The sequence below is a fragment of the Pelophylax lessonae genome, assembly GCF_965119305.1.
Source record: "Pelophylax lessonae genome assembly, chromosome: 9".
Lineage (NCBI taxonomy): Eukaryota > Metazoa > Chordata > Amphibia > Anura > Ranidae > Pelophylax > Pelophylax lessonae.
The window spans coordinates 129,389,780-129,402,207 of NC_138776.1; positions in this window are offsets into that span (position 1 = coordinate 129,389,780).

Here is a 12,428-nt window from a genome sequence, read left to right on the forward strand (position 1 = left end):
TTTTGGTAGTGATGCAGAGGAAAAAGATAAGATGTAGATGTTTTACTCAAATTTCTATGCCTTATAAATTGTGGCAGGTCAAGCCCGTGCCCCTGCTTAAAATGGCAGTCTAGGTCAGATTTTGCAGGAAACAGGCACACTAATGATGCAAGTGTGTGCTGGGTTTAAAGCGGAGTTCCGGCCCCAAATATCTTCTTTAACTAAAAATACCCCTATAATACTAATCCATCGTCCTTTACAGAACCGCTATTCTCATACTTACAAGGTGTACGGTATTGGCTTTTAGTCAAAATCTTACTTTTAAACACTCTGTCTGGGCGCGGCCATCTTGGATGTGGGCATCTGAAGCCGCAGTGTAATCTGCTGTGTCCTTCTTCCTGATTCCAGGGAGTGTTCTGGGAGTTCTTCCTGATTCCAGCCTCCTGGGAGTGATGACAAACAGCTCCCAGGATGCAGTGCAAAGGAGGAAGTGATGTCGGAGGCCGTGGCCACAGAGAGGGGAGAAGGAGGAAGTACAATAAAAAATGCCCTGAAAATAAGGTAAGGGACCCCAGAAAAAAATTGAAACTGCCCAATTGTTGATCAGCATAGCGAGCATTTCAGGAATCACTAAAGTTGCAAAATAGGCCGGAACTCCGCTTTAAGTTAAAGAAAGAGGTCAGTGGCCCCACCCTATAGATGGGGTCAGTGTGTGAGGTGCACATCCCACTGTACTGTCCATGTCAGGACAGACAAAGGTCAGAGACTGTGAGGCTGTAGCAGCTGGGAGCTGCAGGAGAAAGTCAAGCTGACAAAGGTACAGCATTTTGTGCATAAGCACTGGGACTGTGTGTTTCACAGTCTGGAGGACCAAGGCAGATGGCCGGAGCAATGAAGCTGCAAAGAGAGCCACGAAGCTGAATTCTATGGTTTGTTGCATTGATGGTGAGAACCCCCTGCGCGGGAAACTATTCAAGTGTGAACATTTTGCTTTGTTTCAAATAAAAGTGGGCAGAAAAAGCCCTGCAATGCACTTCTGGCATGGAGTAAACCCTTCCGTTTGGCAGCTGTGGCTGGTCAATAAGAGGTGCTGCCCCCCCCCCCCCCCAGCCCGCAAAATCAATGCACTGTGCGGGGCACAAAACCAACAGGTCTCTACCAGGTCCGTCACCCCCGTACAAGCACATGGACAGAGTCCGGGGGCCCCAATTGGCCTGTTCCATGTTGTCCCCGGCGCGCAGTGCTCAGTGCCTAAAACCCTCCCACCCTGCGATTTCAGCGAATCAACATGGTCTTCCAGCTTCCCGCCCGATCTAGACAGGAGGCCGAAGACCCAGAGCCCAGAAAGATGACTGGGTCAACACAGAAGCCATGGCCCCAGTCACTAGGGGAGCTGTGATCTCTGCAGGGCTCCACCCGTAGGGTAAGTGCGGACCTGAAGGGCCTGTCTTCGCCCCCACAAAATCCTCCAGCTCCAGCAGCCACTGCTGTTTGTTGCTACAAATTCCCCAACTAGTCACAAAATACTCAGGAGGGTTGAATCAACACTCATGGAAAAGCGTTAGTTTGTGTGACCAGCAATTTTGTTTTGTAGTTTTGACCAGCAATTTTGTTTTGTAGAATATGGAAAGATTGCAATCCTTGTAAAATGTTATTGCTGTCCCCACTTGGTAGATTTAACCTCTCTATTTGTCCTGGTGAATAGACTATTATCAGAAAGGGACAGTAAATCAAAATTTTTACAATCATCACCAGATCAAGAACTGATCAGTCTTCCAGTGTGAATACCTTTTACTGAGACAACTATCTAAGGTAAGCCATACATTATACAATTTTCTTCTCTTCAACCACAACACAGCCCCACATCAGCACAGTTAGTGTTGATAGGGGAATTTCCCCTGCTGCGCTATTATAGCCTGACAGTGGGTGGTTACCCAGCTGTCAGAACATAATGATCACTGCTGACTGCCATAGCCGACCGGAAATGATCACATGGCAAAAACCTGACAGGCTTGTTGCACTGAGGTCATTCGATGGTGTGCTAATCACAGAACGTAATAAAGGGCCAATCACAGCTGATCACATGTACACAAACGTGTCGGTTATCTGCATTCCTTTCCTCACGCACTGTCACAGCGTGAGGAGAGGAGAGCCGGTAACCAGCAGTTCTGACAGCACACAATACACTGATCTTCAGTGCCCTGATTATCAGTGCAACCCCATCAGTGCCAATCAGTACTGCCTATCAGTGCCTATTAGTGCAGCCTCATCAGCACACATCAGGAAAAATTACTTATTTACAACATTTTAAAACCGAAACTAAGAAATACGTGGTGTTCTTTTTTTTTTTTTTTTTTTTTTTTTTTTAATTTTCAGTATTTTTTCATTTTGTTTAGCGCAAAAAAAAAAAACCCTGTGGTGATTAAAGCGGAGTTCCACCCTAAAAAAAAAACTTTGCAGCATCATGTAGAGTAAAAAAAAACCTGAAAAAGAATTGGATAATTAATGTTTTTTTTTGTTTTGTTTCACTTACCTTGTTTTTAATGAAAATTAACTTACCTTCCTTCCTCTTCCTCCTTATGCGGCCGCGGCCCCCGACGTCACTTCCTCCTTTGCATTGTGTCCTGGGAGATGAGCGTCATCAATCCCAGGATGCAATGGGAATGGTCGGCCGCTACTCTGATTGCCGATTGCAATCTACAGAGCATGCTCGAGATTGCGACCAGCATTCTGGGTAGCTGAAACCAGGAAGAAGTACACAGCGAGGGACACATCGGCTTCAGACCCCCACACCAGAGATGGCCACGCTCTTCAATCAATTTTAAAGGTAAGATTTTATCTATATTAATTTACTGTACGCTACTGTAATGTGGGGTTAGTGTTAGTGTAATTGGGGTTAGTTTAGGATTAGGAGAGCATTTTTAGCTAAAAAATGTGTATGTGGCCGAAACTTCGCTTTAAATATCACCAAAAGAAAGCTCCATCTATCTCCAAAAAATGTTAATTTTTTTTATATGGGTACAGTGTTGCATGGCCGCACAATTGTCATTTAAAGTGTGACAGCTGAAAATTTGCCAGGGCAGGAAGAAGGTGAAAGCCCCCAGTATTGAAGTGGTTAAAAAGTAAATTTACTTTTTTCTTAGGAGCATGGCACCTATAATCAGCACATTGCGGGTGCAGAATCCTGCAGACTCTGAGTACAGCTATCTGTCCATCCCTCCCATATAGGCAGAAAGTTACTAAAGAGCAGCAAGAATTATTAAACTAACAAAGCACTCCGCAGTGCCTTCAAAGTTAGTTTATAACAACAAACCATCTGCCACTGGCATTTGTGATTCGTACATTCACAGAACTCTGTGAATAAATGACTAGCTGTGTAGGTGGAGCCCTGCATAGTCACACTGTTTTTAAATTGTGACAGAGGGTGCAGGGAGACAATCACCTGTCCGCTGTCTTAATGAGGAATTGGGGGGTGTGGGGCTGCTGCTTTAGTAACATGTTACACAATGAATATGATGAGCTTATCCTTTAATGCACATTTTACACACTACTGAATGGATTTTACCATATGCTTGCATATATTAAAACATTGTTTTAATCATATACATAATACTTGTGATTCATATTTTAAAAAAATAAACAGAATTATTGTAATTGCTTAAATTTTTTAAAGTATGAATGGCAACAAAATGTTTTTAGTCATTTTCTTTTTTGCAGAAAAGCTCATTTCTTTTACTGCAGGAAAGAAAATTGCAATGAGTGAATAGGCCCTTTTAGGACAGCAGGTATCGGTGCTGTAGAATATCAATATGATGGTAGGTTTGGGGCTTTCTTTCTCAAACAATAGGTGTAGGAACTCAACCATAGCCACCCCCTGGTCGCGGGGGAGAACGAGCCACATCTAATGGTAGGTGTGGCCAAACTGCATGAGGGTCTTTAAGGGGCATGTTTTAATTACAAGGAATGTGTTACATACAGAGTTCAGGAGTGCGCTGTGTAGAGTTCAGGAATACGCGATGTACAGGGTGAAGAGTTCAGGAATACGCTATGTACAGGGTGAAGAGTTCAGGAATACGCTATGTACAGGGTGAAGAGTTCAGGAGTGCGCTATGTACAGGAGTATGCCATGTACAGGGTGCAGAGTTCAGGAGTATGCTATGTACAGGGTGCAGAGTTCAGGAGTATGCTATGTACAGGGTGCAGAGTTCAGGGGTACGCTATGTACAGGATGCAGAGTTCAGGAATACGCTATGTACAGGGTGAAGAGTTCAGGAGTGCGCTATGTACAGGGTGAAGAGTTGAGGAGTATACTATGTAGAGGGTGCAGAGTTGAGGAGTATGTTATGTACAGGGTGCAGAGTTCAGGAGTACACTATGTACAGGGTGCAGAGTTGAGGAGTACACTATGTACAGGGGGCAGAGTTCAGGAGTACGCTATGTACAGGGGTTCAGGAGTTCAGGAGTACGCTATGTACAGGGTGCAGTGTTCAGGAGTACACTATGTACAGGGTGCAGAGTTCAGAAGTACGCTATGTACAGGGTGCAGAGTTCAGGAATATGCTATGTACAGTGTGCAGAGTTCAGGAGTATGCTATGTGCAGAGTTCAGGAGTATGCTATGTACAGGGTGCATAGTTCAGGAGTACGCTATGTACAGGGTGCAGAGTTCAGGAGTACGCTATGTACAGGGTGCAGAGTTCAGGAGTACGCTATGTACAGGGTGCAGAGTTGAGGAGTTCACTATGTACAGGGTGCAGAGTTGAGGAGTTCACTATGTACAGGGTGCAGAGTTCAGGAGTACGCTATGTACAGGGTGCCGAGTTCAGGAGTACGCTATGTACAGGGTGCAGAGTTCAGGAGTACGCTATGTACAGGGTGCCGAGTTCAGGAGTACGCTATGTACAGGGTGCAGAGTTGAGGAGTATGCTATGTACAGGGTGCAGAGTTGAGGAGTTCACTATGTACAGGGTGCAGAGTTGAGGAGTTCACTATGTACAGGGTGCAGAGTTCAGGAGTACGCCATGTACAGGATGCAGAGTTCAGGAGTACGCTATGTACAGGGTGCAGAGTTCAGGAGTACGCTATGTACAGGGTGCAGAGTTCAGGAGTATGCTATGTACAGGGTGCAGAGTTCAGGAGTACACTATGTACAGGGTGCAGAGTTCAGGAGTACGCTATGTACAGGGTGCAGAGTTCAGGAGTAAAAGAGAGAGAAGACCAAGCGCCAATCTAAGTGTAGCAATGCAGTTGATTTATTAGCAATAAAAAGAGTATTACTCACAAACGTGCGTTAAAAACAGGCATCTCAAATAGGCCGAAGAAGGAGTGCATGCTCCGCAACGCGTCGCCGTTCTACGCACCAGCATCCCCAGGAAGTGATGTCATAGCCCTCCGACCCAAGGACCCACGCTGCTACACCACCGCTGAAGGATCTGCACGTCCCCTGCCTCACAACAGGAGATCGCCGCTCATCCCCCACAGCGCCAGCTCCACAAGGGATCCGGAATGACACCCTGGATGAATAGCGCCCAGATGCCCTGTACTATTTGAGATGCCTGTTTTTAACGCACGTTTGTGAGTAATACTCTTTTTATTGCTAATAAATCAACTGCATTGCTACACTTAGATTGGCGCTTGGTCTTCTCTCTCTTTTTGTCTTGGATCCATACAGGGTTGCTTCACCCTACAAAGCCTGCAGCCATCAAAGTGTTTAGCAATCCCACTGGACTCAATCATCTGCATTTTTGCCCATATCTAGATTATCGCAGCAGCTCGTGTAATCCGATTGCGCCAATCTCCCCCCCTTTTTTCCTGCATGAACTAAAGAGTTCAGGAGTACGCTATGTACAGGGTGCAGAGTTCAGGAGTACGCTATGTACAGGGTGCAGAGTTCAGGAGTACGCTATGTACAGGGTGCAGAGTTCAGGAGTACGCTATGTACAGGGTGCAGAGTTCAGGAGTAGGCTATGTACAGGGTGCAGAGTTCAGGAGTACGCTATGTACAGGGTGCAGAGTTCAGGAGTACGCTATGTACAGGGTGCAGAGTTCAGGAGTACGCTATGTACAGGGTGCAGAGTTGAGGAGTACACTATGTACAGGGGGCAGAGTTCAGGAGTACGCTATGTACATGGTGCAGAGTTCAGGAATGTGCTATGTACAGGGTGCAGAGTTCAGTAGTGCGTTATAAACCGAGTGAAAAGTTCAGGGTTGTGCTACATACAGGGTGCAGAATTCAGAAATGTGCTACGTACAGAGTGCATAGTTGCCAAAATTTCAAATAGAGTTTCTGGGATACCATTTTTTAGTTGTGTGGACCGCAAACCATTGTAGAATGTACTTCATGTGAGGAGCATTCAAGTATGGAGTGTATGTCAAATTTTCTGGTGCCAATTTAATAATTGTGTGTATTCTACTTCTATAATTTATTAATCCTATAAAATATACAGATTCCCATCCTTTTTTTAAAGCTCTTATATATGTACATGAATTTTCGTAATTTTCCAATTCTATTTACTGATACTTTTTAAATTCAATCTATATAGCAATCTACTGTATATTTTACTTATATGATCTGTAAACCTTTATTTTTTATTTTTAGCCACTTCTGGACCGGAAGATGACCAGAAGATGACAAGGCCATTTTTTGCGATTCGGCACTGCGTTACTTTAACGGACAATTGCATGGTCGCACAACGCTGTACCCTAATAAAATCAATTTCTTTTTTTTTTCCCACAAATAGAGCTTTCTTTTGGTGGTATTTGATTACCTGTGCAATTTTTATTTTTTGCACTATAAACAAAAAAAGTGGCAATTCTGAAAAAAAAAAAACAAGATTTTTCACATTCTGCTGAATAACTCCCCCCCCCCCCCCCCCCCCAAATGTAAAAATCTAATTTTTTCATCATTTTAGGCCAATTTGTATTCTGCTACATATTTTTGGTAAAAAAAAAGAAACCCGATAAGTGTATTTTGCTTGGTTTCCGCAAAAGTTACTGCGTCTACAAACTAGGGGAAGATTTATGTCATTTTTATTTATTTATTTATTTATTTTTACTAGTAATGGCGGCGGTCAGCGGCTTATAGTGAGACTGCGACATTGCGGCGGACTGATCAGACCCCCTAACTGACATTTTTGACACTTTTGGGCGGACCAGTGACATTACTACAGTAATCAGTGCTAAAAATATGCACTGTTACTGTAATAATGACACTGGCAGGGAAGGGGTTAATCCAGGGGCGATCAAAGAGTTAAGTGTGAACCTAGGAGGTGTTTTCTAACTCTGGGGGAATGGGCTTGTAATATCAAGACAGAGACCTGCGTTCCTAAATAGCAGGAACACAGGGGCTCTGTGTTGATAGAGAGAACCATGGTCTGCTGTTTTTTCAACAGCAGACCGCCGTAATCTCTTCACAGGGAGCCATCGTGGGTGCCCGGCGGCACTAGCGGCCGCTGGCCCCGTGCCTCGGCTTCCCTGCTGGTGAGTGGGTGCACACCTCCAGTGGCGCGCGCACACTGGACCGTTCCTGCCAACCCGACGTATAGGTATGACGATTCACGTGAACCTGCTGACCTGCCACCGTATAACTGCAGTGGCTGGTCGGCAAGTGGTTAAATCATTTTATATCTTATATATTTAATATTTCCCTAGGTTTTAAATTTGAAACTCTATACTACATACATACCAGTTAATACTGTATACTGATCATCATTTGGGGGGTGGTGCTCCACGGGCCGAGGGGGGCGGCAGATGGACCACACCATACCCCCCCAACCACACCAGTTCCAGCCCACACTGTCCCCCCCCCCCCCCCGGGTCGCCGGCTCACTCACCCTAGGCAGGCAGCGGCGGCGGCTTCCCCCTCAGTCTCCTCCACCTCCGCTCCTTGGCCAATAGTATGGCTTTTCCTTTCGGCCAATCGGGAAACGGGAAACCCGCTTCCTGATTGGCCAGGAGTAGAATCCGTGTGGCAATAGCGAATATTAATTCGCTATTGTCACACAACTGGGTGGGCTCGGGCCGCAGTGCTCTGTGCCCCCAGCCCACCCTTTATTGATGCCTATTAGAGCCTCTGGCTCTAATCACATGCTTCAACAAAAAAAAAAAAAACCATTGGAATCCATGCGTCCGGCGCCCTGCATGTATATTAGGGGAATGGACACATGGATAGGGGGGGAGGGGCGGCGCCCCTGCGCCCCCAATGCACCAGCCCCATAATCTTGTGTTGTGTTATTTGTAGTCCTGATATAGGGGACGGTCTTAATAGGACCAGCCTGTGCTCTTTGTCTCAAGTAAATTTTGGCCTAGCTTTGCTATTTAAAATTGTTCTGCTTCTGGACAGTTTTATACTGCTGTGTCATCTGCAGTCTCTTAATTCTAAACGGGAGCTTGATAGACATTGACCAATGGCAGGCAGTTTTTTGCACCAGTGAGAACTGGAACATCCATAGGAAACCAATGACAAATGTCTATCTGCTAACCAAAGCTGGTTTATTACTGATTGATTAAAGAGTATGTGTTGTTTCCTAAGCCTCGTACACATGATGAGATTATCGGACGAATGATTGTCTGTTTTTTTTTTTTTGGGATGCTGATCTTAAAATCTCAAAAATGAAGAGGTTACTAAACTTTCAAAAATTCTTGTATGACATAATAGAACTTTGGAAGCAATTTATTGTATTGTAATGTATTCTTTCATTTCAGAGCATGTGTGGTCTTGCTCTTCTAATTATTTTTGGATGAATACTGTACTGATTAAACAAAAAAATTTATGTTCTGGTATCGTACGAGAAAAATTTTGTTTGTCCCTTCAGGTAATTTCTGATGAACTGTCGTGTTTAGCTCTCAAAAGACAATCAGACTATCGTACGACTGCTTTGAAAGCAGTATTTTTCTTCCAAATTTCTGATTGTGTGTACTAGGCTTTCAATTACCTCAAAGAAAGCCTTTTTTTTTTATTAAACTGAAAGGAATCAGATTAGGGTGCTGCTGCTGTATAAACGCCAAGCTAATTGTAAAAGGAAAACAAAATTCACAGCCAACTATGTACTGCCATTGTCTGTTGCTGAGGCTATTCAAGAAAGTTGAACTATTCTGAAATGAAGATGTACAGCTTTAGGGCTTGTTCACATGTGCATCAATGCTTTGTGTTTAAAAACATTTATGCAGCATTTTTAAAGCCTCAGAACCGCCCCTTATCACAGTGGCGGTCATATCACAGTAGTGTCTGATCACAGTGGCGGATTGTGATAAATCAGTCCCATATCTCTAATGGTTCTAAGGGTACAGATCCATTAGTGTATCTGTAAAAAAAAAAAAAATCAGCCCTGTACCTTTCATTGTCTTATCAAAATAGTTGATTATGATAAATAAATCCAGCCTCTTTAAATGTCTGATCACAGTAGTGGATTTTGATAAATCAGTCCTGTCACTTTAATTGTCTCATCACAGTGTTGGATTGTGATAAATCAGCCTTGTCTATTTAACTGTCTGATCACAGTGGTAGATTGTGAACAATCAGTTTTATATCTGTAACTGATCACAGTAATATATTGTAATAAATCCATCATGTCCCTTTAATTGTATGATCACAGCAGTGGATTGTGATAAATCAGTCCTGATGCTTTATTTGACTGATCACAGTAGTGGATCCCGATAAATCAATCCTGCCCCTTTAAATGATCACAGTAGTGGATTGTGATAAATCAGCTCTGTATCTTTTATTATCTAATCACAGTAGTGGATCTTGATAAATCAGTACTGTTCCTTTAAATGATAACAGTAGTGAATCTTGATAAATCAGTCTTGTCCCTTTTAATTTGTAGTGGACCGTGAAAAATCAGTCCTGTATATTTAATTGTCTGATAGCAGTAGTGTATTGTGATAAATCAGTCCAACTGCTTTAATTGACTGATCACAATTGTGGATCCTGGTAAATAAATCCTGTCCCTTTAATTGATCACAGTAGTGGATCCTGATAAATCAGTCCTGTCCCTTTATTTGTCTGATAAAGCAGTGGTTCGTCATAAATCAGTCCTGTCCCTTTAATTCTCTGATCACAGTAGTGAATTGTGATAAATCAGCCCTGTCCCTTTAATTGTCTGATCACTGTGGTGGATCCTGATAAATGTTTCCTGTACCTTTTACTTGTCTGAGCACAGTGGTGGATTGTGATAAATCAGTCCTGTCCCTTTAATTGTCTGATCAAAGTGGGGGATAGTGATAATCCCACCCTGTCCAATTAATTGTCTGATCATAGTAGTGGGTCCTGATGAACCAGTTCTGGCCCTTTAATTGTCTGATCACAGTGGTGTACCATGATAAATCAGTCCTGTCCCTTTAATTGTCTGATCACAGTGGGGGATAGTGATAAACCCACCCTGTCCAATTAATTATCTGATCGCTGTAGTGGATTGTGATAAATCAGTCCTCTCCCTTTAATTGTCTGATCATAGTAGTGGATCCTGATGAATCAGTTCTGTCCCTTTAATTGTCTGATCACAGTGGTGTACCGTGATAAATCAGTCCTGTCCCTTTATTTGTCTGATGACAGTAGTAGATCCTGATGAATCAGCCCTGTCCCTTTAATTGATCACAGTAGTGGATACTGATAAATCCGACCTGCCCCTTTAATTGTCTGTTCACAGTGGTGGATCCTGATAAATCAGTCCAGTCCTTTTAATTAATCACAGTAGTGGATCCTGATAAATAAATCCTGTCCCTTTAATTGTCTAATCCCTGCAGTGGGTTGTGATAAATCAGTCCTGTCCCTTTAATTGTCTGATGACAGTAGTGGATTGTGATAAATCAGTCGTGTCCCTTTAATTCTCTGATCACTGTGGTGGATTGTGATAAATCAGTCCTGTCACTTTAATTCTCTGATGACAGTGGTGGATCCTGATAACTCAGTCCTGTCCCTTTAATTGTCTGTTGACTATAGTGGATTGTGATAAATCAGTCCTGTCCCTTTAATTCTCTGATCTTAGTGGAGGATTGTGATAAATCAGTTGTGTCCCTTTAATTCTCTGATGACTGTGGTGGATCCTGATGAATCAGTCCTGTCCCTTTAATTCTCTGATGACAGTAGTAGATCCTGATAAATCAGTCCTGTCACTTTAATCCTCTGATGACTGTAGTGGATCCTGATAAATCAGTCGTGTCCCTTTAATTCTCTGATCACAGCGGTAGATTGTGATAAATCAATCCTGTCCCTTTAATTCTCTGATCACAGCGGTAGATTGTGATAAATCAGTCCTGTTCCTTTAATTCTCTGATGACTGTAGTGGATTGTGATAAGTCAGTCCTGTTCCTTTAATTCTCTGATGACTGTAGTGGATCCTCATAAATCAGTCGTGTCCCTTTAATTCTCTGATCACTGTAGTGGATCCTGATAAATCAGTCCTGTCCCTTTAATTCTCTGATGACAGTGGTGGATTGTGATAAATCAGTCCTGTTCCTTTAATTCTCTAATGACTGTAGTGGATTGTGATAAATCAGTCCTGTTTCTTTAATTCTCTGATGACTGTAGTGGATCCTCATAAATCAGTCATGTCCCTTTAATTCTCTGATCACTGTAGTGGATCCTGATAAATCAGTCGTGTCCCTTTAATTCTCTGATCACAGTGGTAGATTGTGATAAATCAGTCCTGTCCCTTTAATTCTCTGATCACAGCGGTAGATTGTGATAAATCAGTCCTGTCCCTTTAATTCTCTGATGACAGTAGTGGATTGTGATAAATCAGTCGTGCCCCTTTAATTCTCTGATGACTGTAGTGGATCTTGATAAATCAGTCGTGTCCCTTTAATTCTCTGATGACAGTAGTAGATCCTGATAAATCAGTCCTGTCACTTTAATCCTCTGATCACAGTGGTAGATTGTGATAACTCAGTCGTGTCCCTTTAATTCTCTGATGATTGTAGTGGATTGTGATAAATCAGTCGTGTCCCTTTAATTCTCTGATCACAGCGGTAGATTGTGATAAATCAGTCCTGTCCCTTTAATTCTCTGATCACAGCGGTAGATTGTGATAAATCAGTCCTGTCCCTTTAATTCTCTGATGACTGTAGTGGATCCTCATAAATCAGTCCTGTTCCTTTAAATTCTCTGATGACAGTAGTAGATCCTGATAAATCAGTCCTGTCCCTTTAATTCTCTGATCACAGTGGTGGATCCTGATAAATCAGTCGTGCCCCTTTAATTCTCTGATGACAGTAGTAGATCCTGATAAATCAGTCCTGTCCCTTTAATTCTCTGATGACTGTAGTGGATTGTGATAAATCAGTCGTGTCCCCTTAATTCTCTGATGACAGTAGTAGATCCTGATAAATCTGTCCTGTTCCGCTTAATTCTCTGATGACTGTAGTGGATTTCTGATAAATCAGTCCTGTCCCCTTAATTCTCTGATGACTGTAGTAGATCCTGATAAATCAGTCCTGTCCCTTTAATTCTCT